The 26,560-nt window shown below is 41.7% G+C and overlaps 1 protein-coding gene across 2 annotated transcripts in view; it reads right to left on the bottom strand.

The window, feature by feature from the left end:
- The window catches only part of LOC111875629 (serine protease inhibitor 88Ea), a 64,876-nt gene extending 38,530 nt beyond the window's left edge, over positions 1 to 26,346 (bottom strand). The window contains exon 1 of one of the 2 annotated variants that reach the window (XM_023872018.1): positions 26,018 to 26,346. The gene's annotated coding sequence lies outside the window, so the exon portion shown is untranslated. Of the gene's footprint in view, positions 1 to 15,180; positions 15,284 to 26,017 lie in introns of those variants that run through there. The other variant, XM_023872017.1, reaches the window with a different exon arrangement.
- Positions 26,347 to 26,560: the final 214 nt, after the last annotated feature.

Below are 26,560 nucleotides of genomic sequence, written 5' to 3'. Positions count from 1 at the left end.
CTCCCTTAAATTTCATCATCGTCCAGCCGCGTTCAAACGCTCTATAACGCCTACAAATAAAACAGTTTCGTTCCCCTAATTTTTTTTTTAATTTGCTTAGTGGGGAGGTGGAGTCTAATTGGGTCCACTCGGCACGGCGGCCACTGATTACCTGCCCCGGTTGATTATGATGATGGAGCAATTGGTGGAATGATGATTGGCAGGGGAAACCGAATGACTTGGAGAAAACCCGACCCAGCGCCACTTTGTCCATCACAAATTCCACTTGACCAGACCCGGGATCGAACCCGGGCCGCCGCGGTGGGAAGCCAGCGACTAACCGATTGAGATATGGCGCGGCCCTTCGTTCACCTAAGTACTGATCATTGTCAGTTGTTACTGTTCCATCCTCTCCATGTTTTCTTCGGCTATACTGTGAATAATCTAGCCCAGAGTCTACGGCTTAACAGATCTAATGAGGTATATTTCCTTTTAACGCGACATAACATCTACATGAAGAGAATAACTGGCCCTGTGCAGAATAATTCTCCCTAAGAGAATCATAAATTCCGTATTTTAATATCACCCAGAACTTCATGACTGGTTTTTGCGAACACGGCACTGAACCACCAGTTTCTGCAAATGACGAGGAATTTCTTCAATTGAAATATTATTGCCTTCTCCAACAGTACCCTGTTCCGTGACGTCAGATACACCACGAACTACATCTGAAACGTAGGGCAGCTGACAGAGTTGAAGAGATGGAAAGCCATGTAGAAAAGAGGATGAAGACAAGTGTCTGAAGGTACTTTTGGATTACAATACAACCTGAAGTGTTAAAAAGGAAGGAAACGGCGGAGTTAGGACTTCGAGTCGGTATTTTGTAGCTTACTTAACTACGTTCTCAGTAAGTCAGACTATACGGCAGGGTAAGACCTGATAACAGTGAATAGAACATTGTAAAGTATGTTAAAGGAAGCGGTCGTGACCTAATTTAAAGCATTACGCCTGCAATTCGTGGGGCAGATTAAGGTACAGAAGTCAGAAGCGCTACTACTGGGCTCATTCTGTTTTAAGGTTGGTACGTGTAGATGTTGAACTTAATGCTTCAATACTTATCATGTCCGTTATAATTTTCATTATGGGGTGACAGAGACTGGAACCCTGGCCCTGCGTTCCATCATTCCATTTAAAATACTATTCCTACAGGTATTATAGAACTCACTGTTATAATTCTGCATTCTAATAGTACTTAAAATGATCAATCCGTAATGGAAAAAATAAGAGCACTTCCTGCAACCTCAAGCTAATTAAATGAGGTATAAAATTTGTATTACTTCGTTGCTTGAACCTTATATTCTGATCCGAATTATATTTCTCTAAGGTCCACGTTGCCATAAAAGTGAAATTCCTCTATCGGTGGGTGAGGGCGCATGCCTGAGTAAATGCATGTCCTTCTAAGAGACACATCTCGCGCCCTAAGCTACTTTCTGATTCCAATGTCGACAGGAGAAAAAACGTTAACCCTCTCCATGAGCTTTGAAGGGGCGGGGTGGATTCACAAATACGTGGAGTAACTTGACTTCTAACGTAACATATATTTATCAGTCAAGACTGTGATTACTCCTTTCACTTCATCCCTGCTTCTCTAACACCAGAGACCGCATCAACTATAATCTGACACCCTCTATCCTGACCAGATGCTCACACCGAGGGCAATGTTCAACTTTAGTAAGAAAACGACACATTCAATGTGTGATTTTCACTTCATATGAATAAATACGAAAGTTAGCCCTGTGCTTAACTAACTAAGCACTACACCATGAAGGCGTATAGGGGAGTGCATGTATAGATCCACACTTTCTTGACCTCGGCACTAGCTTGAGGTGAGTGATCATCTTCACGCCCTTGCCGCTTTAACCCCGGGAAAATAACCTGCAGTGTCCATTGTATAGGAGGTTGGGTGGACCCCAGAGCCGGTCTGGACGACGTGGAGAAGAGGGAAAATTCTTGACCCTACTGAGACGCGAACTGCGACCCTTTTGCCGTCCAGTCCATAGCCAGTAGCTATACCAACTACGCTATCCCGAAGAAGAATAAATATATCTTAAGTTATAAAATGAAAGTTCATCAGATACCTATGAACATTTCATAAAAGGTAAGGGTCAACATTTACTGAAGAGTAATTTTAAATATGTTCCTAATCATTTCTGTGAGCCAGGACAGCCCAGTAACTAGCTACGGTGACCAAATTGTGGGTCGTACGACTGGGGTTCCATTCCTGAGAGGGGTAAGGACTTTCTTCTCTTCGACACTGCATCCAGACCGGCTCTGAGATCCACCCAAACTTCTGTACCTTGCGGTGCTCTTCCTGGATATGGAGCTAAGGGGGCGTGAAGCATACCACAACCATCTACAGCAGAAGTTTCGAATACGTGGAAGCTATAGCTCAACTTTCCTTTACGCCTTCATAGTGTGCCCTCAATACCTTCGTGGCATGGCGCTTAATTAAACACAGGGAAAATCTTACCTTGCCAACTTTTTAATTGCTCTGTGTCATGCAGACGTATTTAAAATGTACTGCTTAACGTTAAGTGAAAACCATGAACTGGACGCTTATATACTCAGTCGCACTCCTCTTTCGCATTTGATAGATTCCAGTCTGAAACGTCAGTGCCAAGGCAGGCCATCCTGGTTTGTGCCCTGGGGGTTCCCAATTTCTGTGTGACAGGAGCTTAAAACTCATCGCGATCATTTCTTTCTGCCTCTCTCATAATTTATTTTCAACAATCAATTGTCTTTCGACTGTATATTGTTTATGAGCCTTTAAATAAAACAAGGAAACACATACAAAAGAAAAATATTGAATTTAAGTTGCAATGTTCATTTTGTATAATAAGAGAATCAGGGAATAAAATCCAGGCTTGTCGCAATCTCCTTAATCATTACCAGCAGATCTATAGAAACAGCGGAGTTGCGACTCTTGGGAAGGGTTGAGCGTTACGCAAGTTCAGATCAGAGATGAAGTGAAGAAATCATAAGAAAACTTCAAGTGAGCAGCGTCCTTGAAGCAACTGAGTTCCATAAGACAGGCTGAAGATGTCAGACGTTGAGAATGCCTGGCACATGCTCAGCTACAACTGCAAACCGAGCGGACACCGTGCAGTTGGAAGGTCGTGGAAGAAAAGTCAGAATGGAACAAAAATGAGCATGGTCCTTGTGGTTGATAATGATGATGGTCAATGATTTTAAAATTGGAATCGCCAAGAAAAGAGCACAGTCAGTCTGAAAAGAAATAGGACGATACTGTTAAGTTCATAAGAATGTACGCATCACTACTTCTCACACACACTGTGCACATGTGCATGAAATGCAACACGTTTGAAGAATGACAAGAATTGTCGGCCTAGCTTTTCATTCTGGAATGGTTAACGAACTACGAGCCCTGTACGGAAATTAACATTACCTGCGAATGTGTGCATCTGTCTTAAAAATTTTCAGAAGGTTAGTCGTGTTTAAAGGACCGTCTCTGTGGTCTAGTGGTCAGAGTTCTTGGCAACAGATCCAGAGATCCCGGGTTCGATTAAGGGGCTACCAGATTTTCTGAAAAAGTGGGTCTGGATCAGGGTCCACTCAGCCTTGTGAGAATAATTGAGGAGCACTTCCATGGAAATAGCGGCTCCGGTCTAGAAAACTGAGATTAACGGCCGTGACAATCCGTTGCGCTGATCACGCGACACATTCTGTCCGCAAAAGTTGGCACTAGCTTCGTCGAAAAGCGGCGGTCGCTCGGTCGGTATAGTTCGCTTGCGGACTACAGGCCACGGAGATTTTTGGGGGGGGGGGTTTCTAGTCGTGTTTAAAGTAAAAGTAAGAAAGTAAGTAAAGCTATCCCAACAGGCCGTGAAGGCCCATAGGGTTGTGAGACGTTGAGGGTCCCATATTATCTAGACAATCGGCTCAAAGATGGCGGTAAGGTTGTCAGACTTACGCGCCGGCCGCGCTTTACTCCCCAGGAAAATCATTTAATTAATTCCTGGTACTCATTTCTGTTAGAAGCTGAGTCGACCCCAGGGACATAGTGCGGCTGGAAGGATTAGGTCAACTGAAAAAATCCAATGACCTCATCGGGACTTGAACCCGCGACCTTCCGGCTTGTAGCATAGTGCCTCAACCAACTACGCTACCGCGTGCCCCAGTCGTGTTTAAAGAAGTTTCGTAAAACGACAATGCTTCCTATTTCAATCCTGACTTATGTGCAGCCATTTTGAATGAAGCTTTCGTGGTTACCGTCAGTCTTTCCGAGAGATTGCTGGAGATACATCTCGGAATAGGCGACGAAAAATTTCTTCCAAATCCTTTCCTGCTATCATTTATGGCCACTTTCTTATCATAGCCTCTGCAGTCGATGGGAAACGTTGAGTAACCTATAAATCGACCACACAGTAGGGTTTTGTGATGAAATGATTTTCATGAGAACTGGGCAATTAGAATTGTATAGGTGACATAAAATGGAGAGATATACAGTTGTAGTTTTTTCCTTGGAGAAAAGAATAAATAATACAGGCATCATCTCAAGAACCGACGACATATTAGTCACCATTCAAAATTTTGTTAACAGAGTCACGACTAAAAGAGAGACGTCCTTCAAGTTTATGCAGTAAGTCGTGATATTTGGAATAGTCTTAAATGAAGTAATAAAGGAAAGAGATAATTTCTAACGATGACAAACCGTGTTTAAGTTAGGCACACGGGGATTCCCGAGTTGTTGCGAGATGTCCGGCTCTCTCCGTGAAGTCACATGACATGGAGGATGACAGCAAATGCAGAACGCACCGTACGACCCGTGATCACTGTAGTGCACCGAGAGTTGTGGACGACAATTGCAGTATGAATTAATCATGGCCCAGAATACATGAACAAAACTTCCTGGGAGCATGAGGTCAAAGCAGACGTTATATTGCTGAAATACTTTCCGACGATATTCACCAAGTACAAAATCATCTCTTGTGTAAATATTCGGTATTCATATTCTTTCTTCGTCTAAGTAACCTAGTAACACCGTGGCTTTTAGTCCGCAAGCGAACTATACAGACCGAGCGACCGCCGCTTGTCGGTGAAGTTAGTGCCAACTTTTACGGATAGAGGTGTCGCGTAATTAGCGCAAGTCCACACGGCCGTTAATTTCGTTTTTCTAGACCGGAGTCGCTATTTCCTTGAAACAGCTCCTCAATTATCATCACGAGGCTGGGTGGACCCCGTTCGAGACCCACTACTTCCAGAATATCTGGTAGCGCAAGAAATCGAACCCAGGACCTCTGGATTTGTAACCAGGAACTCTGACCACTAGACAACAGAGGTGGTTATTCTTTCTTCGTCAGATATTACAAAATTAAGAAACAAAGTCCAATTATTTACCTATGCTGTAGATTTATTAAAACATCAGTGTCCACATACTGCAATTTAATGAACCGCGACCCTCTGTGCTTCTAGGAGAATCGTACAAAAATACGTCATGATATTTCGTAACTGCAATGGGATAAACGTGCATAGTTCTTTACTACAGTTATGATTACATCGCTCTATCGAAACTCTGTATACAGAGAGACCGCAATAGTGACACATACACAAGAAAATACGAGACACAAAACTACAAATAGCCGCAGAAGAGTGCAAAGACTAGTCATGAGATTGAACTAAACATTGGAGTTTTGAACATTGAGCAAAGTGAACAAGTTAACAGTGCAGTGGTCTCTCCAAAAAGAAAGATCACCTGATGATGGCCCATATGAGGCCGAGATATGTCGTAAGAAACTAGAACAATAATGTAAAACTAGAGACATTTCAGAAATGTTGATAATCACTTTTAATGTATAAAATATACAGTTAGTGTCCTACTGACATTTTAATGATTTTAACATCAGAAAGTATTAAAATACATTTTTAGCGAGTGACATATTCTTGATGTCTTTTATATTGTTGCATTACTGACGTGTACTCTAATAATGAGATGGGAGAAGCATGTTGCACGCATGATAGAAATGAGAAATGCGTACAAAACTGCAGTCGAAAGCCTGAAGGGAAAATCACTGGGAAGACCTAGATATAGATGGGAAGGTACTATTAAAATGCATAGTAAAAATACGTTGTGACGGTGTGGACTGGATTCGTGGACCAATGGCGGGCTGTTGTGAACATGGAAATGAATTTCAGAGGTTTAAAAAATTATTCTAAATGAGATATGTTCCGATCAATTATTTGTCTATTTAACAAGACTTCATAGACTGCTTTAGTTAGGTACTGTCGAACGTTGCGACTCGTTGACGACGTGCTGGAAAGAATATGGAAGAACGGGACGCGGCTTAACTTCATTCTTATAATACAATTTGCCTGGTTAGACTGCTGGAAACAGTGCAAATCTTCATCACAGCCGAACTGCAGCAGAGATTTGAACCAGAATTTCCCAAATACACAACAGGAGTACTAACCACTCGACGACTGTCATAATTTATTAACAAATCGTCTCTCATAACTACATTATTTTCCGAGGATACACTTGTTTCAGTACATCTCCAGACAACCTACTTTTGCAACAATAACCTGATCACTAAATAAGGGTCTGAGGTAGCTCACAGCTCGAATTCTGATTACATAAACAAGAAACAGTACCAATAATGCACCACGCATACTGAGAACTTCGACAGGGGAACCCTATTCGACAGATCTTTAAAATTACTCGTATTTCACGAAGCTCTTCCAGCAGAAGCGTCGAATGAGATAAGAAGTTGATCATGAATGATAAGTATGCATGGCTTGAAGATTTTTCACTTCATTTGCAGATAAATAGTGATACTGCTTATGCGGGGAATCAGATAACGCAATGCCTTCACTTTCACCGACAACAGAGTCAAAGAAGACGAAACAATCTTGTCTTGAGTGAGGCTAGAACAGAGGAAGCCCTGTGTATGCGGTCTGCGTCAATATGCACCTAGATCACAGAGAAACTGGCATCATTATTTTCAATATGAAGAACAGAGTATTACGAGAACTGCTATGGCTGAGGCTGGACAAGTGAAGAGACGCCATCTCGCGATAGTTTTGTTGTCCTAACGAGCTTCATGTCTCTCAAGGCTGGCATGACCTCGGCCAGCAAATGGTGACGCTAGGGATTCCCAAGCAGTCATCCTGGAAGGCACAGGGGCTAGCGTTTGCATTCCATTAGCCAGCGAATGGTTCTAAAACGACAACCGCTCTTAGCAGTGACTCGTACGTGTTATGAACATCTGAAGCCATAGCGGTTTTGCATTCTCTCTTGCGTATGTAGATATTAACATTGCAACTGCACCTCAGTTGGATACTTCATTGGTCAGAGACCTTGACACACCTTTCTTCGAAAATATGTACCATTAATTTTTTCAGTTGTATGGGGTTGTTACAAATACAGCCCTTGAATTGAGAACTGTCATGTAACAACAGTAACCTTTGTTGTTTCGCATAGATCTATGCATATTTTCGGTAGTTTAGTTGGTTGAGGCGCTTTGCTACAAGATAGAAGGTCGCCGGTTCGATTCCCGATATGGCCATTGAACTTTTCAATTGACCTAATCCTTCCATCTGCACTATGGCCCTGGGGTCGACTCAGAATCTAATATAAATGAGTACCAGGAATCTTTCTAGGGGAGTAAGGGGCGGCCGGTGCGTAAGGCTGACAACCTTACCGCCATTTGTGAGCCAATTGCGTAGAGAAAACGTGGGAACCTCACCCTCTCACAACCCTATGGGCCTCGATGGCTTGTTAAAGGGATAGCTTTACCTATGCATATTTTATACTGAGCGGAAAGGTAAAATGGGTAAAAAAGTTCCTGTGCTTAATTAATTATCACGCTATGAAGACGTATGCCGGGGTGAATGTACAGCGTCAGGTAATCTTAACCTCGGCAAAAGATGGGGAGGAGCGGTCAGCTTCTCGCTCCGGCCTACCCCACAAGGTAATTGCTAGATACGAGGCGGGGTGGGCTTTACAGCCCACCTGGACGCTGATGACGGAAAAATAAAATCTCTCCACCTACCGGAAATCAAATGCCGATTCCCACCTAGTCCACCTAGCAGCCTAGTCACTATAATGACTGCACTATGCCAGCTAAGTCACAAAATACCCTAAAAGACGGCTCTCCTCCTCTGAATACATATGTTTCTATTTCGTGGAACAGGAATAATTTGCAAGCTTCGGCCCTACATTACCGCTTTGTGCAGAAGGTTCTGCTACATGTCCATGGGGCTACTTCGGGGGTGGAGCAGTTACTGAAATTTATATCCATTCATTGTTAATTTTAGTCGTTAGAATAAGACACGACCTTTTTGTCCAAAGCGTTACACCGCACCGTATTTTAATGTGCAAGAAATTAGTCTCGGTTTTCATTGAGAATAATGACACAGAATGACAGTTCCTATCTTCTACAAACGAATGCGAATTTCTGTTGGGACTGTTAATTAATAAGCAACGGTTAATCAGAAAGTGAGGAATAGTAAAAGTAAGTAAGTAAAAGTATCCCTGTAACAGGCCATGGAGACCCATAGCGTTGTGAGACGTCGAGGCTCCCATATTTTCTAGACAATCGGTTCACAGATGGCGGTGAGGTTGTCAATCTTACACGCCGGCCGCCCTTTACACCCAGGAATATTCCTCGTACTCATTTCTGTTAGAGGCTGAGTCGACTCCAGGGTCATAGTGCGGCTGAAAGGATTAGATCAATTGAAAAAAATATCCACCTCATCGGGATTTTATCCTGCGACCTCCTGGCTTGTAGCATAGTGCCTCAACCAACTAGCTACCGCGTGCCCTAAGTGTTACTTAATACTAGAATGTTATAAATCCCGTCAGTTACAACAGGAAACATATTTTTAGAAGCTAACCATTATGAATATCGAAATATCAGAGAATTGGATAATCAGAATGAACTGAACAATGCTACTTAATACTGGAGTATTTTAAATCATGTCAGTTAGCACAGGGAAGAAAATATTTTCTTAAACTAATAACTGCGAGCATCGTAATATCAGAGACATGAATGACAATTACAAAGGAAAGAACATTGCTGCCTAACATTAGAATATTTTAAATTACACAATGAATATAATATTTTCACAGCCCAATAATTATGACTACCGAAAGGTCAGAGAACTGACTGGCCACAGGTTGGAAGGGTAGAGTTCGGTTTCGTTTAGGCTCAATAAAATGTATCTTCCCTGTAAATAACGCAGCCGAAGCACAGAACAGCAGCAAACGTCCCAGGAATTTTCTAAATAAAACATATAAATACTTTTATTAGAATGTAATCATCTATGCCACTGATTCTTCTACTGTCTGTCCTAACGCACAGCCTCCTACCGCAGATTCGTGTCTCATCCTCTTCTCTGTACATTCCTTCAGGCCACGTGAATGGAATAGCCAAGCGACATCAAGCCAGCCAGTCATGGAAAACCCCCGTCGACACAAACACACAGCAGCTGAAGCATTCTCGAGCGCTCTTTTTCCAGAAGACGTAGTTTAGGCCCATAATGGACGGACTTGAGGGATAGTGAATTGACATGACACTTTAACCAGAAAACACTAAGGAATGAGAAACGTAGGCACAGATGTGAAAACCATATTAGAAAAAAAGTAACGCTATCCCTGTAACAGGCCATGGAGGCCCATAGCGTTGTGAGACGTTGAGGGGCCCACATTATCTAGACAATCGGCTCAAAGATGGCGGTAAAGTTGTCAGTCTTACGCGCCGGCCGCGCTTTGCTCCCCAAGAAAATTATATAATTAATTCCTGGTACTCATTTCTGTTATAGGCTAAGTCGACCCCAGGGCCATAGTGCAGCTGGAAGGATTAAGTCAACTAAAAAAAAATAACCTCATCGAGACTTGAACCCGCGACCTTCGGTTAGTAGCATAGTGCCTCAACCAACTACGCTACCGCGTGCACACCTCAAGAGGCAGTGATAGATGACTCTGCAGCAAAAGTGGAATTGTGGTTATCATGGGAAAACCGAACGAAATGGAGAAAATCCTGCCCCAGTGCCGCTTTGTCCACCATGAATCCCACACAAAGCAGCCTTGGACTGAAGCTAGAACTCCGCGGAGAGAAATCAGCTTCTAACAGTCTGAGTTATGAAGAGAGTTTCAAAATTTTTGCTTACAGATGTATTCAGTGATAAACCAGTATTGGTAATCAGTACAACTGAGCTGATATTTCTTTTCACGGTTCTCTTACCAGATATTGCGAATGGCAGTCTCTAGTGCCGCAGTGGGATGTAATTCAGTAAGGATGTAGTACAATGTACCCACATATTTTCTACATTACAACTGTTAACAAAACAGTGAACTATAAAAAGTCCAAGGCCCCAGTAATTCCGAGTACGAAAACTCTGATTGGTTTAAGGGATTTTGAATCCAAGTTATAATTACCAAGCAAAATATATTTAACACTTTGAATTATAAAAATAATCTAAACTTGTATTCGAATTCCAGTACAGTTTCTAAGAAAACACACATAATTTTAGTCGCTAATGACGTGTAGAAAAATCTCAGGTTTTACTAAGTACCAACATTCATAAAATCACTGTCGAGGGAAAGTACAGTTACTGGGCGTTAAATCTGCCAGTAGGTGCAGTTGCCAGTGCTCTGTAAAGGGTCGGCGAACGTCACTTTCAAAGGGGTAGCACTCGTTTATTCTCATGGGTCACGGTTTCAAATCTAAGCCCGGAAACAGGATATTGTTGTTGAGTTCTTCGTGAGTTTTCTCAGTCACTCCAGACAAATGCTGAGATGTTACTTCGAACCATTCCACGACAGCCTCCTTCCACATTCTTTCAAATTCATTGCTTATTCATCATCTTATAATTCGCAGCTATAAAATCTGAGCTACCAGCTCTGTTCTTAAATAAATCATAAATATTAATACAAAGGAACTAAGAGTAGAAAAATAGAAATATGTATTCAGATATCAATATTTCTTAGGGTTTTAATAATTATTTTAATGCCATATTATTACTGCAAAGCGTCGTGCTATTAAATAAACTCTGAAAACTTATAGTAACAAATGGTTTGTGTCATTGGATAAGACCAGATAAAATACATTCTGAATTCTATAATGCAACATACCATAAAATGTATATGGAATATTTAAGGAAAACCTTCCAGAATGTAAAAAGAACTATTACGGTAGATGAATATCATCTCTTTAGAAAGAGACACTAAATGACTTCATCCTGTCACGCGGAAGAGCAGGTCTTACGAAATACCGGACCTTCAAGCCAGTAGCGTCCTAAGGATTGAACAGATTGTTAATTTACGATTTCACACGCCTTGCTGCTTATTCACAGACATGAGGGAAGTTTAACTCATAAGGTGGCCTACTTTTCGTAAAGTAGAAAGCTGTTAATGAAACCAGAAGAGCACGCCAAACTGAGAGGCACATCCCAAGACGACGTCTCAGAGAGAGAGATGTGTACCATCTACAGTACTCATCAGCCATCTTTGCAAAGCAGACGAACGGAAACAAAACACTATCACTAGTATCGATATGGCACGTAAAAGAAACTTATGGTGGAGAGGAAAACGAGTTATCTGAGCAATCCACTGGCTGAGAAGCAACTCTCGAAACAAAAATGTAAACTGGAAAATAATATTAAAAAGAATATTATTTATATAATATTACTTTTATGTGCCATAACCCGTCATAACAGCCACGAAAAGTGAGTTCCAAAAATAATAACCGCAACTTAAAATTCTGAAGGAAAATTCTTACGTGTTTCTTCAGTAACCACTCGAAATTCTAGAACACAAACACAGGCCACTTACAGTTCTTTCTATCCTTACAGTACATCCTGAATTATAAACTCTGCTGTAAGAAGTCAAAATGCGCGTCCACATTAATCGCGAGCATAGCGAGTCACACGAGCACGAGTAATGTGGACGCGCCTTAACATCTCATACGCTGACCTAGCTTTAAATCAACACGTATCAGAGACAGGATAAACTAATTGCAAATGCTCGGAAATACATGTTTAATTTGTAACTACAACAACAGTAACAACAAGAAGAGGTCTTTCCTTCGAGGCTTATCAGTACAATGCTTATGACAATTTTTCTTCCGTAAACTTTTTATACTCCTAAGTTTGAATTTTGAACAATTAAGATAAGGTAAGTAAAAGTAAAAAAGTAAAGCTATCCCTGTAACAGGCCGTGAAGGTCCATTGGGTTGTGAGACGTTAAGGGTCCCACATTATCTAGACAATCGGCTCAAAGATGGCGGTAAGGTTGTCAGCCTTATGCGCCGGCCGCGCTTTACTGCCCAGGAAAATTATTTAATTAATTCCTGGTACTCATTTCTGTTAGAGGCTGAGTCGAACCCAGGGCCATAGTGCAGCCGGAAGGATTAGGTCAATTGAAAAAAAATCCAATGACCTAATCGGGACTTGAACCCGTGACCTTCCGGCTTGTAGCATAGCCCCTCAACAAACTACGCTACCGCGTAAACGCCGAATAAATGGCGTTCTCAGGAAATTGGGGAAGAACAGTTTTCTACATAGAAACGACCGAAACCTTCCGCAATACAGACAGAAATACATTTCTTTCTGAGATATTCATATTATTACAACAAGAATACGAAGGGAAGTCAGTAAATAGGTCACAAACGAAAGTAAAACAGCTGTAATTCAAGCAACAGATTTTCTATGTGTATCAATATGTAGCAGCACAGTCCAGCTTCATAACAGTCTTGGTACCAGAAGCGCAAGCGCATGCTCAGAGGCTGGTTTCAGTAGTCAAAATGGTGGGAAGTGTTTGTTGCATAAAGCAGCCCACAGCTGGTGGAAGACGTTTCGCTGATGAGGAAGAGGTTTGAACTGAGGTGAGGAAGTGGCTGATACAGGAGACAAAACAATTCTACGCTGTGGATTTCGATGCACCGGTAAAGCGATGGGACATGTGTATAGTGTTGGTGGAGAGTATGTCGAGAAATACGTTTCTTTTCCAGGTTTGAATATCACGTTTTATGTTTTATATTCATTTGTGACCTATTTACTGGCTCTCCCTCGTAGTAACAGGATACCTTCCATACTAATGTGTCGCATTTTAACTGATCAAGGGACTAACACAACGGATCTGAAGGTGACTGCTGAATTGTGAAAAAAAGACAAATTAATAAAAATCTATATTTTGTTCTATTACGTCATTGCTTATAAGTATGGTGGCCTCACTCTCAGTTCCTGTTGTCTTTAATTTAATAATTCTCTCCCCAAATACAGTTTCCGAATAAAAACTAGTAAACATCAGCTTACGGTATTATGTAAGTTCTCTGTAGTCACCATGCTGAACTCAGACGGTGCTTTATTGTATTTTTTAACATACTTTCCCTCCGCAAGGGATAAGTGCGCTTACGCTGTCTGTACGTTTGCGTGTCACACATTTCAACTTTTTGAACGAGCTGACGTTTCTTCACCAAATTTCATATGGACGTTAGGCCACTGGAAGTCATCCCAAGGTCATTCTTTCTAATTTCCTACAAACTTTAATAACAACATCGTGGTCGCGCAAATTTTTGAGGTGTAAGTGATATTTGCGCCACTTAATTCTAGATCCTGAAACATGTATAATATTCCTCAGAAAAATACGTAACATTTAACAAGGTTCATTTTTGTAGAATGTAAAATATTAATATGGCGGCCGTGCGAAAACATGTTTTCGCTTCCGGTTTGATGATAACTAATGAAATTCTGCAGTTAGTTACAATTTGGTACGGAGAGAGATCGTAAACATACCTATATACTGCCAATGAAGAAAAATTCTGTAAGTCAACAATTATAAACATACGGATCATGCCACTCTTTGAGCTTGTAGCAGATGAATTCAATTTTGGTATAATCTGTACCTAAGTAATAATTTATTCCCAACAACAATTATCATAACAATAATAATAGATTTGTCATTTTATTTTTCAATTGACCTGATCACTTCAACCGCACTATGGCCTTGCGGTCGACTCAGGTTGTAACAGAAATGAGTACCATCAACCTTCCTGTGGATAAAGGGTGGCCGGTGTATAAGGCTGACCTCACCGCCATCTTAGAAAATGCGGGAACCTCTACATCTCACAACTGTATGAGCCTCAATGGCTCGTTACAGAGATAGCTTTACCTTTTTACCTATTGGATAACAAAATCTATGCCATACGATTATGCAGGCATGTTCAGGTCTGCTCGCAGTATTCCAGAATCCTGGCAATGAACGGAAAGTAATTCTTTTATGTAACGAAGCTCTAATAAAAAGACTATATAATACTGAAGATCGAATGGTTAATGAATATAGAGCATTTGGTGGAATGATAATTGACGGAGGAAACTGACGTACTCTGAGAAAACTTGCCCCAGTGCCACACAGTCCACCACAAAACCCTCAGGATCTGACCTGGGATAGATTCCGGACAGCCGCGGTGAGAAGCATAAGGCAGAATCAATAGATATACAAGATGATGAGCATGTGAAGTTCATTACACTCTCAATAAAAGGGACAACATATAAATCGCATTAGGTTCTGAACGAACATTATTTCATTTCGAACAACAACTCGAAGCCGAGTATCGAATTATCATGAAAATTCGATTCGAACCTGAGTTTTTCGATATACTCGTATGTGGTACACATAGTTTCCACAATTTTCAATAACAAAATCATGATACCTAATGTTCCTTTCTAGCGGGAAATAACTGCATTTAGACTTTCACAATTTACTTAACTTTCATTTTCGTCTAATCAACTGATCAAGAGCAGAGTATTATTTGAACTGAGTCTAAGTTAAGATACATTACTTTATACCTAATTCGAACTTATGTATTTCATTAATAGAGAGGAAACATTAAGTGCATTTGTCTTATAAATACAGTTAGTATAATTTTAAGTGTGTCCCGTATTCGTCCCCTACTATCGGAATTTTTGTGTCACTCGCCCTGTTGTTTTCTTGTCTCAAGTATGTGGAAACGCTTGTCGATTCCTGCATGACTCGCTGACAATGAGATGGAGTAGGCATAAACAACTTTACCATTTACTGCTTTACAGAAGAAGAGGCGTGTGCGACACCCTTTTACTATTAAAAATACCGGAAAGTTTATGTTTATACAAGTATGTAAAAATATATCAGATAAACGAATATACCTTGTGGAAATGCTGGACGGCTACCAATGTCACAATAACTCGACTTCGTTCTTGGCTAGCTCAGCACGCACTGCTGATGTCACTCGTCTCTGCTCACTCGTTCACCTGCCGACCATGCCTTCAGTCTACGGGTACTCCTACTGGCGCTGCGGAAACTTGTTCGAGAATAAAGGAGCCATGTCCCACACTGACTACGCTCTTTAACTGTTCTAATTCCATGGTCTGCGTTTATAACTGTTGTTTCTTTCTTTTACACACCATCGCTTTCTCAATTCTTCAGTTTCCTTTTGATTGACAAAATTACGTAATTCTTCCCAGCCTTTTCGCAGATTAGAGGTAAATTGTTTTGGTTTGCACTCAACGTAGGTTGTGGTGTACATTAACCCTTCTCTGTCTGCTTGATTTCTAACATGATGAACTTTTGTAACTAATGACATTTCTAAGAATCTTATTTTGGCTACGTCATGGCATTTTGTTCATGTTTTCTTAACAGTCCAGCAGTACGAAATGAAGATGGTATACGTGTATGTTCTATTTTGTGACTTTATCCTTTGCTCTTGTCTTTCCACATGACTCTGCAGCGAGTATACTAAAGGTTATTTAATTTCACACGAAGTTTATTAACATGATTAACACTTACGTCCATCTTCCTCTGTGACGAATCTGCATACCATACGTCTTAGTATTAATTTTGTAAATTTTGAGGTTTTCAAGGCAGTGACAGGTCTAACCCCCCCCCCCACACACACACACACACACACACACACACGCGCGCGCGCGCGGGATGGGGTCTGAGCGATCACGGTCCTTGTAGCCAGCTTATACTCTTCCTCATCCTAGTCACGCACTCACTCATGAGCTGAGCCCTTCTTGAGAAGCTGCCAATTGTGCAGGTACTCAACAGCTTCCCAGCATTCTATGGAACCCAAAGGTTCATTACCATGTTCACAAGAGCCATCCACTGGTCCATATCCTGAGCCAGATCAATCCAGTTCACACCATCCCATCCTATCTCTCTAAGATCGATTTTAATATTGTTCACCCAACTACGCCTTGGTTTTCCTAGTGGTCTCTTTCCATCTGGCTTTTCCACCAATATCCTATATGCATTCCACTTCTCCCCCATTATTCCTCAGCCTACACAACCCGAAAGTCGGTGCACGCCTATAAGACTGCATCGTCACAACCACGTGACCCTAATCCGAGTAGTATTAATTCTACATGCTGTGTCACAGTTCATATTCACTGCTTCGCAAGTCTCAACTTGGCTGACTATTCTGACATCAATTCATAACAAGGCAATAGTGCCAGTATCCTATATTCATTCTAGAGTGTATCAATTTTATTTGTAATAGTATATATGTTTCAGGTGTTTTGGAATATTACTCATCAAGAGGCCTACCTTCTGGGATATAATGGCATGTAGTCCCTTCAAAGTCAACCAAAGTTTCGGAGGAACGTGTAGCTTCCTTTTTCAGGGTCGAAGAATAAACCAAGCAATAAACCAGCATGAAGCAAGTTGGATTAATCTTCGACCCTGAATATGGAGGCGATATGTACCCCCGAAACGTCAGTTGACTTTCATCGGATTTCGCACCGTTATATCTCAGAAGACAGAACTCTTAGTGTCCATCGCTGAGAGCCCCATATCCTACATGTTCTCAGTTTTCGAATTATCCAGCCCTTTACAGCCCACCGATTACTGTGCGCACACCCAAACATCTGCCACAGCCTTAAAACCCCTGTATTTTGTTCACAGAACACATTTATGAACTTCGTACACTTCTCTGAGTAAGTAACAGTTATTTCGCTAAATCAACTGGATTTAGAAACGTGATCACTGTCTGTTCGGTAGAAACTGAACCCTTAACCCCTTCACTGCCTATTGTTTCATCACCATTTTCATAATGGCTTATAATATCAAACATCGCACTGCTAGGTAACGTACGCTTGTTCGGCTTCAGCTGAATACAGCAGCAATAAGGTTAAATAAACTATTCATGAATTTCAGACTTCAGTGAAATAAACTTTTATCTTTAGATAAAATAATAATTACCAGTCTATCTCTTTTGGATTATATTACATGTGACATCTCAGAGAGTGTTCTGGGTAGACATTCTTTGTTTTATATGTAGCACGCCGAAACGATCTTCCTCTGTTTTCACTTTACGTCTAAAATAGGGTTACGCCTGAGCATTTCCTGCTCATCTTTTTTCAGATCACCTGCCGTTATATTTTCAACATGGCGGCTGAAGTGATGCATTGTGCTACACTCATACATGCAGATAACCATTACTACAGATCATGCGCGACATTGTTCTGTTGTACAGACTCCACCTATATCAATTGTGTGCTAAGCGGCCCGTTCTTACTTGCCTTGGCGATACTGAATCATTACGTAACAAAGAATGTTAAGTTTTGGCACGTAACAGAGGACGAGTTGCCTCCTCCGGTGAGCGTTACAGACTTCTACGTGTACATTTCTCCGTGTCACACAATGATCCTCAACCGCTCCCTAACCACTGCTCGTGAACATAATAAAGAACAGATCGGGCCGACGAGGCACAACGGATGAATCAAGCGGAACGGTTTCAGGGGACTAATATTTTAGTCTCCCACCCCACCCCCTTCCATTATCGCGACCATCAACTAACAATGAACATAAAACCATTTTATTTCGCGACAGAAACGACGGGTTTCGTCACAGCCTCATTAATGGTAACGAAGTTTGAAACAAATTATGTTTACTAGAGAAAGAAGCTTAACTTGTCATCTCCTAAGAAGGTATTAATGGATGTGCAGTCCCTAAGAACATAAAATTTAATTTCAGACTCTGTCAAATACCTGGGAAATTCAATATAGTGAATTTAATATATTCTTTTTTTCCCTTGGATCTACAGCCCCAGTGGGCCTAGGCCTATCTCCATGAACTTCTCCGTTTCACTTCGGTTTACTAGATCTTACACATACGGTAGGACTCCTTGGGCGAGTGATCAGCTCGTCGCAAGGCCTCTACCTCTATACAAACACAGAAAAACGCACACACACACACACAAACTAAACATCCATGCCCTGAGTGGGATTCGAACCCACGATCCCGGTTTCCAAGCGAGCGAAGACAGTGCACACCTTAGACCGCTCGGCTACCGTGACCGGCGATCATTCTGATTACCGATTGTTTAATTACGTACATCATTCAAAGAGCCTGTTTGAACTGGAGATTCCATGGAGCTGAATTATAACATATGGAAATCACACTGGAAGTACAGCTCCGGTGGTTGGCTTCACGCCCCCACCGATTTACCAGGGGGATATGTCCCCGGTTTCAACTGTAAACGAGACCGAATGGGCCCCAGAGCTGGTCTCGACAAGTGGTTGAAAGATAAATCTCTGTCCCTACCGGGACTCAAACCCCGATTCACTAGTCATGCAGCCCGTATTTTAGCCCCTATACTCACTGAACTCCCCGCCTCACTCTTTTCATATCTATGGCTCTACAGCCCTCTTTTTGCATCTTGGCCGCTTTTCAGTTTCTTAATCCTATACACAGTCGGTAGGACTCCTTGGACGGGGGATCAGTCCATAGCAAGGCCGCTACCTGCACACAGAGCAGTACAGGCACAGAATAAACGCACACACAGAGATATCCATGCCTCGAGTTGGATTCGAACCCACGATCCCAGCGTTCGAGAGGGCGAAGACGGTTCACGCCTTAGAGCGCGCGGCCACTGAGATCGGCTTCGTCTCATACAGGTAGACCTAATTAGAAACCAATGCACCTAAACATTAATTAGTGTAATTCGCTTCACAGTTAACTCGTGCCAATGTCATAGTAAGAAACCGTAATAGTTGATTTGTTATGCTTCAAAAAACAGTCAATTTAATCTCAGATTGGCCAGTGTCAATGAAAAATTATTTTGTTTGTTTATGCAATATAAACGCAGTACTGATAGCTCAATGATCTACAAAAACTGCCAAAATAAATATTTATTTCTATGTCATTTAAATGTTCTTCCTGTACGAGTGTTAAAGAATATACCAGTTTCTGTGGAGATTATAAAAGATAAAACAACTCCGTCCAGTGTGACTGCTGAAATTTTTCTTACTTCAATTATTAATACCCTTACATGTTTCGGTCCCTATAGACCATCATCAAAGGGACATCGGTACCCTTTGGAGACCACTATTAAAATAGGTGTTCTGAATGTTAAAATATACACACATACAATGTTTTTAATGCTTAATATATACAAAATCCAAAGGTTTCACAACTACAGCGGTTGTCTTAGTATATTAAATTTTTTTTAAACTTTTGTTATTTAAGTTGAAATTTATAAACCAATATGTTCGTGTTCCTTCTCTTATCGCCTATCTTGACGGGGGCCGAACTTGTGCCGCCTGTCTATCTTGAGAAGGAGGTTCTTTGAGATCGTCCTGTGTCTGTTCGTGGCGTGCTGTGTTAGTAAATAGTTAGGACTAGAACCGTGACAAGCACTGGCAACCTTGCGTATGTTCTGGAAAATCGAAACAGGAACAAAGGAAATTGTAGCAAAGAGGCACTCTCTCTACAAGTACTGATCACCAGTGCGCAATAAAGTATTTAGCCACTGAGTTCAACCCTTCAGACTGCAATGATTCTAACAACTAATTATGAGCAGGGAGGAATTCTCCCCACAAATATTGATCACGAGCAAAATGTTGCGCCTCGAGTTTAACCCCTCAAACTGTACAATGTTCCTAACAACTTCTAATTGTAACAGAAGTCTCCATAATCGGATAATGGATGTATTCCTGCGCCTTTGTGTGTTGCATTGTGTTCTGTATAAGAAGGCACCTTAATGATGCAGCGATTTCCCGTCCAAAGGTTCCTGCCGAATTCATAGTTTCAAGTAATACAATCTGACTTGTGACAGGCTACAGGTTTTAGTCCCTGACACCTGAAGAAACAAAATAAAATTAAATTGTACAATTTTTCTTACAAATTGGCGTCATTTTCTTCACCATAACACCAGCAATGCACCAAAATTGTCTCCATTTTCCAGAGTAAAGGTACAGCAGAAGCAGAATCTATATAAAGAACTTGCCAGTCGTGCTGAGTGTAATTGCATCAAGACAGTGAGGAAAGCTGCCCTCTACAGAAAACAAAACTGCACCGAAAACATCAAACGGATCAAATTCCTCCTATTCGAGATGTCTTGGGCATATATATCGGAGGCCAGATATCTTTAATTGAACGGTTTTCCTCAGTTCTTTCAGTTTACCTAATCATTCCAGCCGCACTATGGCCCTAGGGTCGACATGAGTATCAGGAATCTTTCTGGGGGGAAAAGGGTGGCCGCCGCGCAAGGCTGATAAACTTCCCGCCATCTGTGAACCGATTTTCTAAAGAAAATATAGGATCCTTGATGTCTCACAACCCTATGCGCATTCACTGCCTGTTATAGGGATAGATTACTTTTTTTACCCCATACAAATACCATGAACTTGAAATACTTCACAGCTTCTCCCTTCTACTCCTTCTGCAACTCTTCATCATTTAAAGCAGTTTGAAGAGCCACGTCAATTACACCAATATTCAATTTATTTAGTCAATAAACGAAACGTTGAACCCGAATTTGTATCCAGCCCTCGACCACTCTTGCATTTACAAGTTATATCAAGCATACTCTCACCTTTCAGCCGTCTATTCTCTCTCTCAGTACTGTCCCGCTACTCTTTAGTACTTTCTCTTTTCCCCCAGCGAAACATCAGGCATAAACTCCATCTCAACGTAGTTTATGTGAAATATGTCGTCAAAATAAATCTCTAACTTATCGATAATTACCGTTGCAGTGAAACTCGGCCTCCGTTTCGCATATCGCTTGAATTCGTACTACATTTCAGAGTGGAATTTGATTTCACGTATTAGTTGTAACGTAATCAATTAACAGAATGAAGCTTTCTTTTCAGCAGTCACAATTCTCACCTAAATAACTTCTGGGTTAATGAATAATTGACAATATATGATTCTATCTGAAAATATTTACAAATTCAATGAAACAGAAAGCGTTTCATGTACTGTCGTACGCGAGAATGAGCCCTCTTATGTAAAATATTACAAAAGGGGCAGGCCGTTCAATCGGATGGTCATCCTGTCTCGAAATCGCCCATGAAAGTGTAACCAATCACACAGTTAAGAGTCGGTTATTTCTTACGTTATCTAGCGACTCTATATTGACTGCAGACTTTATCTAGCGCCACACAAAATCATGATTGTTGAAAGTAAGCCTGTAAGCGTGATAGAACATGTGGTCGTTACCCATACAAGGATACATCCAGACGTTCGTAAGGGGAAAAGAAGAAAATTTCAGAGCGAGGACTTGAGCCTGATACCTTCCAAATTCAAGACAGATGTACTGTTCTACTACTGTTTTGCTCGATAACTTAAAGTGTGAACAAAACAAACTCCGTGGTTTTAGTCTGCAAGGGAACTATACCGACCGAGCGACCGCCGCTTGTCGGCGAAGTTAGTGCTAACTTTAGTGGATAGAGGGTGTCGCGTGCTCAGCGCAACGAATCCTCACGGCAGTTAATTCCGGTTTTGTAGACCGGAGCCGCTATTTCCTTGAAATAGCTCCTCACTTATCTTCAAGAGGCTGAGTGGACCCCGTTCCAGACCCACTACTTCTCAGAAAATCTGGTAGCGTCGGGAATCGAACCCGGAACCTCTGGACCTGTAGCCAGGAACGCTAACCACTAGACTACAGAGGCGGTCCTTAAAGTGTGAAAGGACTTTTAATATCATTACAGTTAACAGTCAACAAATCGAAAAACGTCCCAAATTATGTGTATATTTCAGTGACGAAAATCAAACGCCCCGCTGTATGTCCTTTTCTTTTCGTGTGATATTCATAGAAAACGACATGCATGTCTTCCCGATTTACACATGTAGGTCCCAAGCTGCCTACCTGAAGAAGGGTTCGTGATATTACCCTGACGTATGGTGTAGAATGAAGCCGGTGATGTTGGAACCATGCTCAATTTAACCAACTTCTTTTGTTTAACACCGGAAGCCAACAGATCAGTAAGTGTTCTAACCATGAATGGTTCCGACTGGAATGACAATAGAACACTGAGGTTTGCATACTGAGCTGTAACTATTGTTTAATTTCGTTGCCTTCATATTCGGTACATTCTTAATCACGTAAAAAAACGTTAATTCAAGCAGTAACGCTTACAACTCGTATTCAATAACTGCTGCACTTCAATCGCAGCTGAACACAGCTTATTCTGAGACAGGATTTCAGCCGGCTTTCTTAAGAACCGGGTGAATACTGCAGTAAACGGGTAAAGTTCCTGTGCTTAAATAATTAAGCATATCTCCATCACTCTTTACCTCAGCGCTAGGTGGAGGAGAATTGTCAGCTTTAAGCTCCGGCCACTTTACCCTCAGGGAAAGATCTCGCGGCTCCCTTTGGATGGGAGGCTGGGTGGGCTCCAGAGCTGGTCTGGACACTGTGCAGTAGAAAAACATCCCTTGTCTCTGCCGGTAATCGAACTCCAGTCATTCAGCCCATAGCCCGTCGCTATACCGACTGAGCTATTCCGGGTAGCAGATTTATCAGGCTGCAACCGCTTCATCCTTAATCGTTCGAAGTTTACCAAAAGCGATCACGTTGGACGTAAAATAACAACTGCCGCTGATACAGTATCGTCAAATAAGCTAAGATTTATGCATCATGATTACAGAACAGTCCAAACTTCGCCTTTCAGTAGCTCTCCTTTATATTCCAGATATCCTGGTTTCGAATCGCGATTAGGAATTCGGCTAAGCTCAATCAGAATTTATTTTAAAATAGGTCACATTTCCTTTCCGCCCCCTTCTCAGTTAACAATAAATTATTTTACGGGGCGGAAAGACTGTCCTTAAATGAACTTCAACTTGGCGTCGAGACGGATATTAGTGCCTTATGCTGAGTCTGAACGACGCCATATAACGCGACGCGTCGGCACACTTCCTATCATAGCATCAAGTTAATGAAATATCGGCGCTCCGAAGCTGCGCCGGAGTTCTCTAATTCTCCTTGACACGAAATGAATTGGCTGTGTCATGAATTGGGTCAACTGCAGTTACGACTCGAGCGAGACCCTGAAACAATTATTTAAAACAACCCATGCCATGTCAGTCTGCGGTTGTCTACCCCCTTCCAGATCACCTTGTAATGTCTGTTGAAGCACATCTGAAGTCCGAACACGTTTGGCGTATATCAGGTTATATTTGGCGTTGTAACTAAATGCAGACGTCCTGGTGCAAGAAGGTCAAAACAAAATAGTTTCCAGGTCCGCTGAGAGTGAAGTTAATGGGTGCGGGAGGGAAAGAAGGGAAATCCCCGTAAAGACTGTCAAGGTAACTTACAACAATGCAGTTGCAGTTTCTACAGAACATCACGCTTCACGCTCCGTCACGCATGCGTGGACGATCAATTGATTTGTCACAATTTCGCAAGACGTATTTTAACAATACACAGTATTTGGGAGATCATGAAAAGTCTATTATGTTGTCATGTTCGTATAGTGCCTCATCTTAGGTCTGTTTGCTGCCTCCAGCAGTTAAGCACTGTTGCGTTTTTTCGAAAGTTCCAGTTACTCTGTTATGCAACAGACACCGAAGGTTAAAGACGACTAAAGCGTGAAATTAGCAGCAGAACTCTGTCTAAAATAAAGGGCAAATAACTATGCACAATCAAATAAAATATGCATCATGATAACATGGCAAGTCCAATGGTAACGTCTTATTTTAAACTAAGCATGTTCTAGGCCGCGTCATAGCTCAAACGGTTTTTTTAATTCGCTTAGTGGGGGGAGGGGGAGTCCAACTGGGTCCCCTAGGCACGGCGGCCACTGATTGGCCTATTGTAGCCTGCCCCGAGTGATTATGATGATGGAGAATTTGGTGGAATGAAGATTGGTAGGGGAACCGAAGTACGCGGAAAAAGCTACCCCATCGCCATGTTGTCCACCATAAATCCCACATTACATGACCTGGGCTAGAACCCTTGCCGCCGCGGTGGTTAGTCGCCGGCTTCTCACCGCGGCGTCAAGGGTTCAAGCACGGGTCAGGTAATGTGGGATTTGTGGTGGACAATGTGGCACTGGGGAAGTTCTCCGAGTACTTCGGTTTTCCCTGCCAATTCTCATTCCACTGACTGATCCACACTCATCATCATCATCGTCATGTATCAATCGGGGCTGGTAAAATAGGCCAGTTAGTGGCCAACGTACCAAGTGTAATCAGTCTCACCCCAACGCAAGGAACTAAAAAAAAAGTTCTACAGAATGATTCTAAATTCTTGTCGGGGTTTTCGTGGCCTTTAATTTTCAAATCGGAAAATCTAAACAAAACTGCTTATGGAAAATGAAAGTGTCACTCAAAATGTTTCGTTACTTCGAGAATGAATGCTTCAAAATGCTAAACAACATCAACATGCGCACCTTTCATGTCATGTAACCAGTCGGAAACCACGACAATAATTTTGAAACATCCTGTATTATCAGAGACCGTACGTTGATTCTGGTTACTAAGATAATCTAATAGCTTAATTATTATGAAAATTTGTGAAGCTCAAAGTATCTCTGGTCAATTTTATGTTATTTATACCCACAATGACGCACAGAGACCTATTTGTATATACTCGTAACAATTGGTTGCCAAGCAAGGAAACGACGGTCGCTTTATTTTTTCCCCTCTTGGCTCTACAGCTCCAGTGGGCCTAGGCCTACCTCCATGAAACTCTCCGTTCACTTCGGGTTTTCTTGATCTTACACATTCGGTAGGACTCCTTGGGCGGGTGATCAGCTCGTCGCAAGGCCTCTACCTGTACATAAACACAGAAAAACGCACACACACAAACTAAACATCCATGCCCTGAGTGGAATTCGAACCCACGATCCCGGTTTCCAAGCGAGCGAAGACAGTACATGACTTAGACCGCTCGGCTACCGTGACCGACGACGGCCGCTTTATGCGATATAATACGCCGGTTATGATCTCCTAGCAATCTGACCAGAGACGAATGAACAGAAAAAAAACTGGAATTACAAAAATCTTCATATATGAGCTAGCATATTCAAGCGTGCCCAGGCGGAAAAATCAGCACTGCAATTTCAGATAATATTCTTGTCGGTGGTAGTGGTTACTTATTTAACGTTTCGAGGTTCTTGAACTCAAACGTCATTTCTGCCACCGTCGGAACACAATTATTGTGAGGCAGGCTCTACAAATAAAATTCTACTCCCGCACTACGACGGCCTCTCTTCAAAAGGCACAATACGCAGACACGAACACATGCAAGTAACTAAATTTTCCCAAAACACATAAAAATGAAAATACAACACGCCCTAAGATAGTGTTAACAACCTTCAATACCACGGTTACTATGAAATATAGGGGGGTTACGTCATCATTATATCCGTGACTCCAATTCAAATAAAAGAAAAATACCCTGAACTGGACTTGAGTCCATATAAGCAACAACAAAATCAAGAACTTTCCCCGGGTTATCTCTCCAAGAGGAACGAACGTTTTCCACGGCTAACACGGAGAAACAGGTCGGATAGACAGACAGGTAATCTAACAATATGAAATAGACCTGAACCGACCCATGCTACACATGTGACAAGTAATGACTACAAATTTGCTTAAATTGCGAGAGGAAAGAGCCATTTCATAATGTTAGCGACATAAAATATAAATCTGCAAGTCTCTTTTCCGACAACACACCCGTCAATAAAACGCTATTATCACAAACAGGTTTTCGAGAAATCTTGTCATGAAGATTTTACTAAAGTATTATCTTACCTTATTAGTAAATGTGGCTGTCGCTATAAAGCACTCTTGATGGACTACACTTTGTTGGCGGTGACTGTACGTTTATTCTGTATTAGATATGCTACACAGCTATGGATATGCAAAAACTCTTCTGCTGTTTCTCTTAATCACACAGAAAGACTATGAACTCGTCGAAATCAAAAACGTAGGACGTGTATGTATATAACTAAACTGGAACTATATATAAACCGACTCAAAGCTACTACAGTACCGGTATATGACGCGCCTCTCGAAAACTACGGTTGGTATGCTGAGCTACCGGTGCCTCCACCCAACCTAACCGACAGCGTGTGTAATTATGGTTCCGTAGAGTTCAGTTATATACTCACGCATGCGCCCACACTCCCGCATCCTCCTCTTGATCTACTGGTGGCACACATTTCAGAGGTAATCACCGGGTACTCCTGGAGCGAGGAGAGGGGAGTCTTGTGACGCATACATCCGTATTACATACACACATATACGGTACTATCATATCAGGATGACTTAATGACTTGTCTTACTCAAGTTATC

Source organism: Cryptotermes secundus, unplaced genomic scaffold (assembly GCF_002891405.2).
Source record: "Cryptotermes secundus unplaced genomic scaffold, Csec_1.0 scaffold210, whole genome shotgun sequence".
In the NCBI taxonomy this organism is placed as follows: Eukaryota; Metazoa; Arthropoda; class Insecta; order Blattodea; family Kalotermitidae; genus Cryptotermes; species Cryptotermes secundus.
Note: the sequence above shows the minus strand (reverse complement) of the source record. Positions and strands in the feature narration are given on the sequence as shown.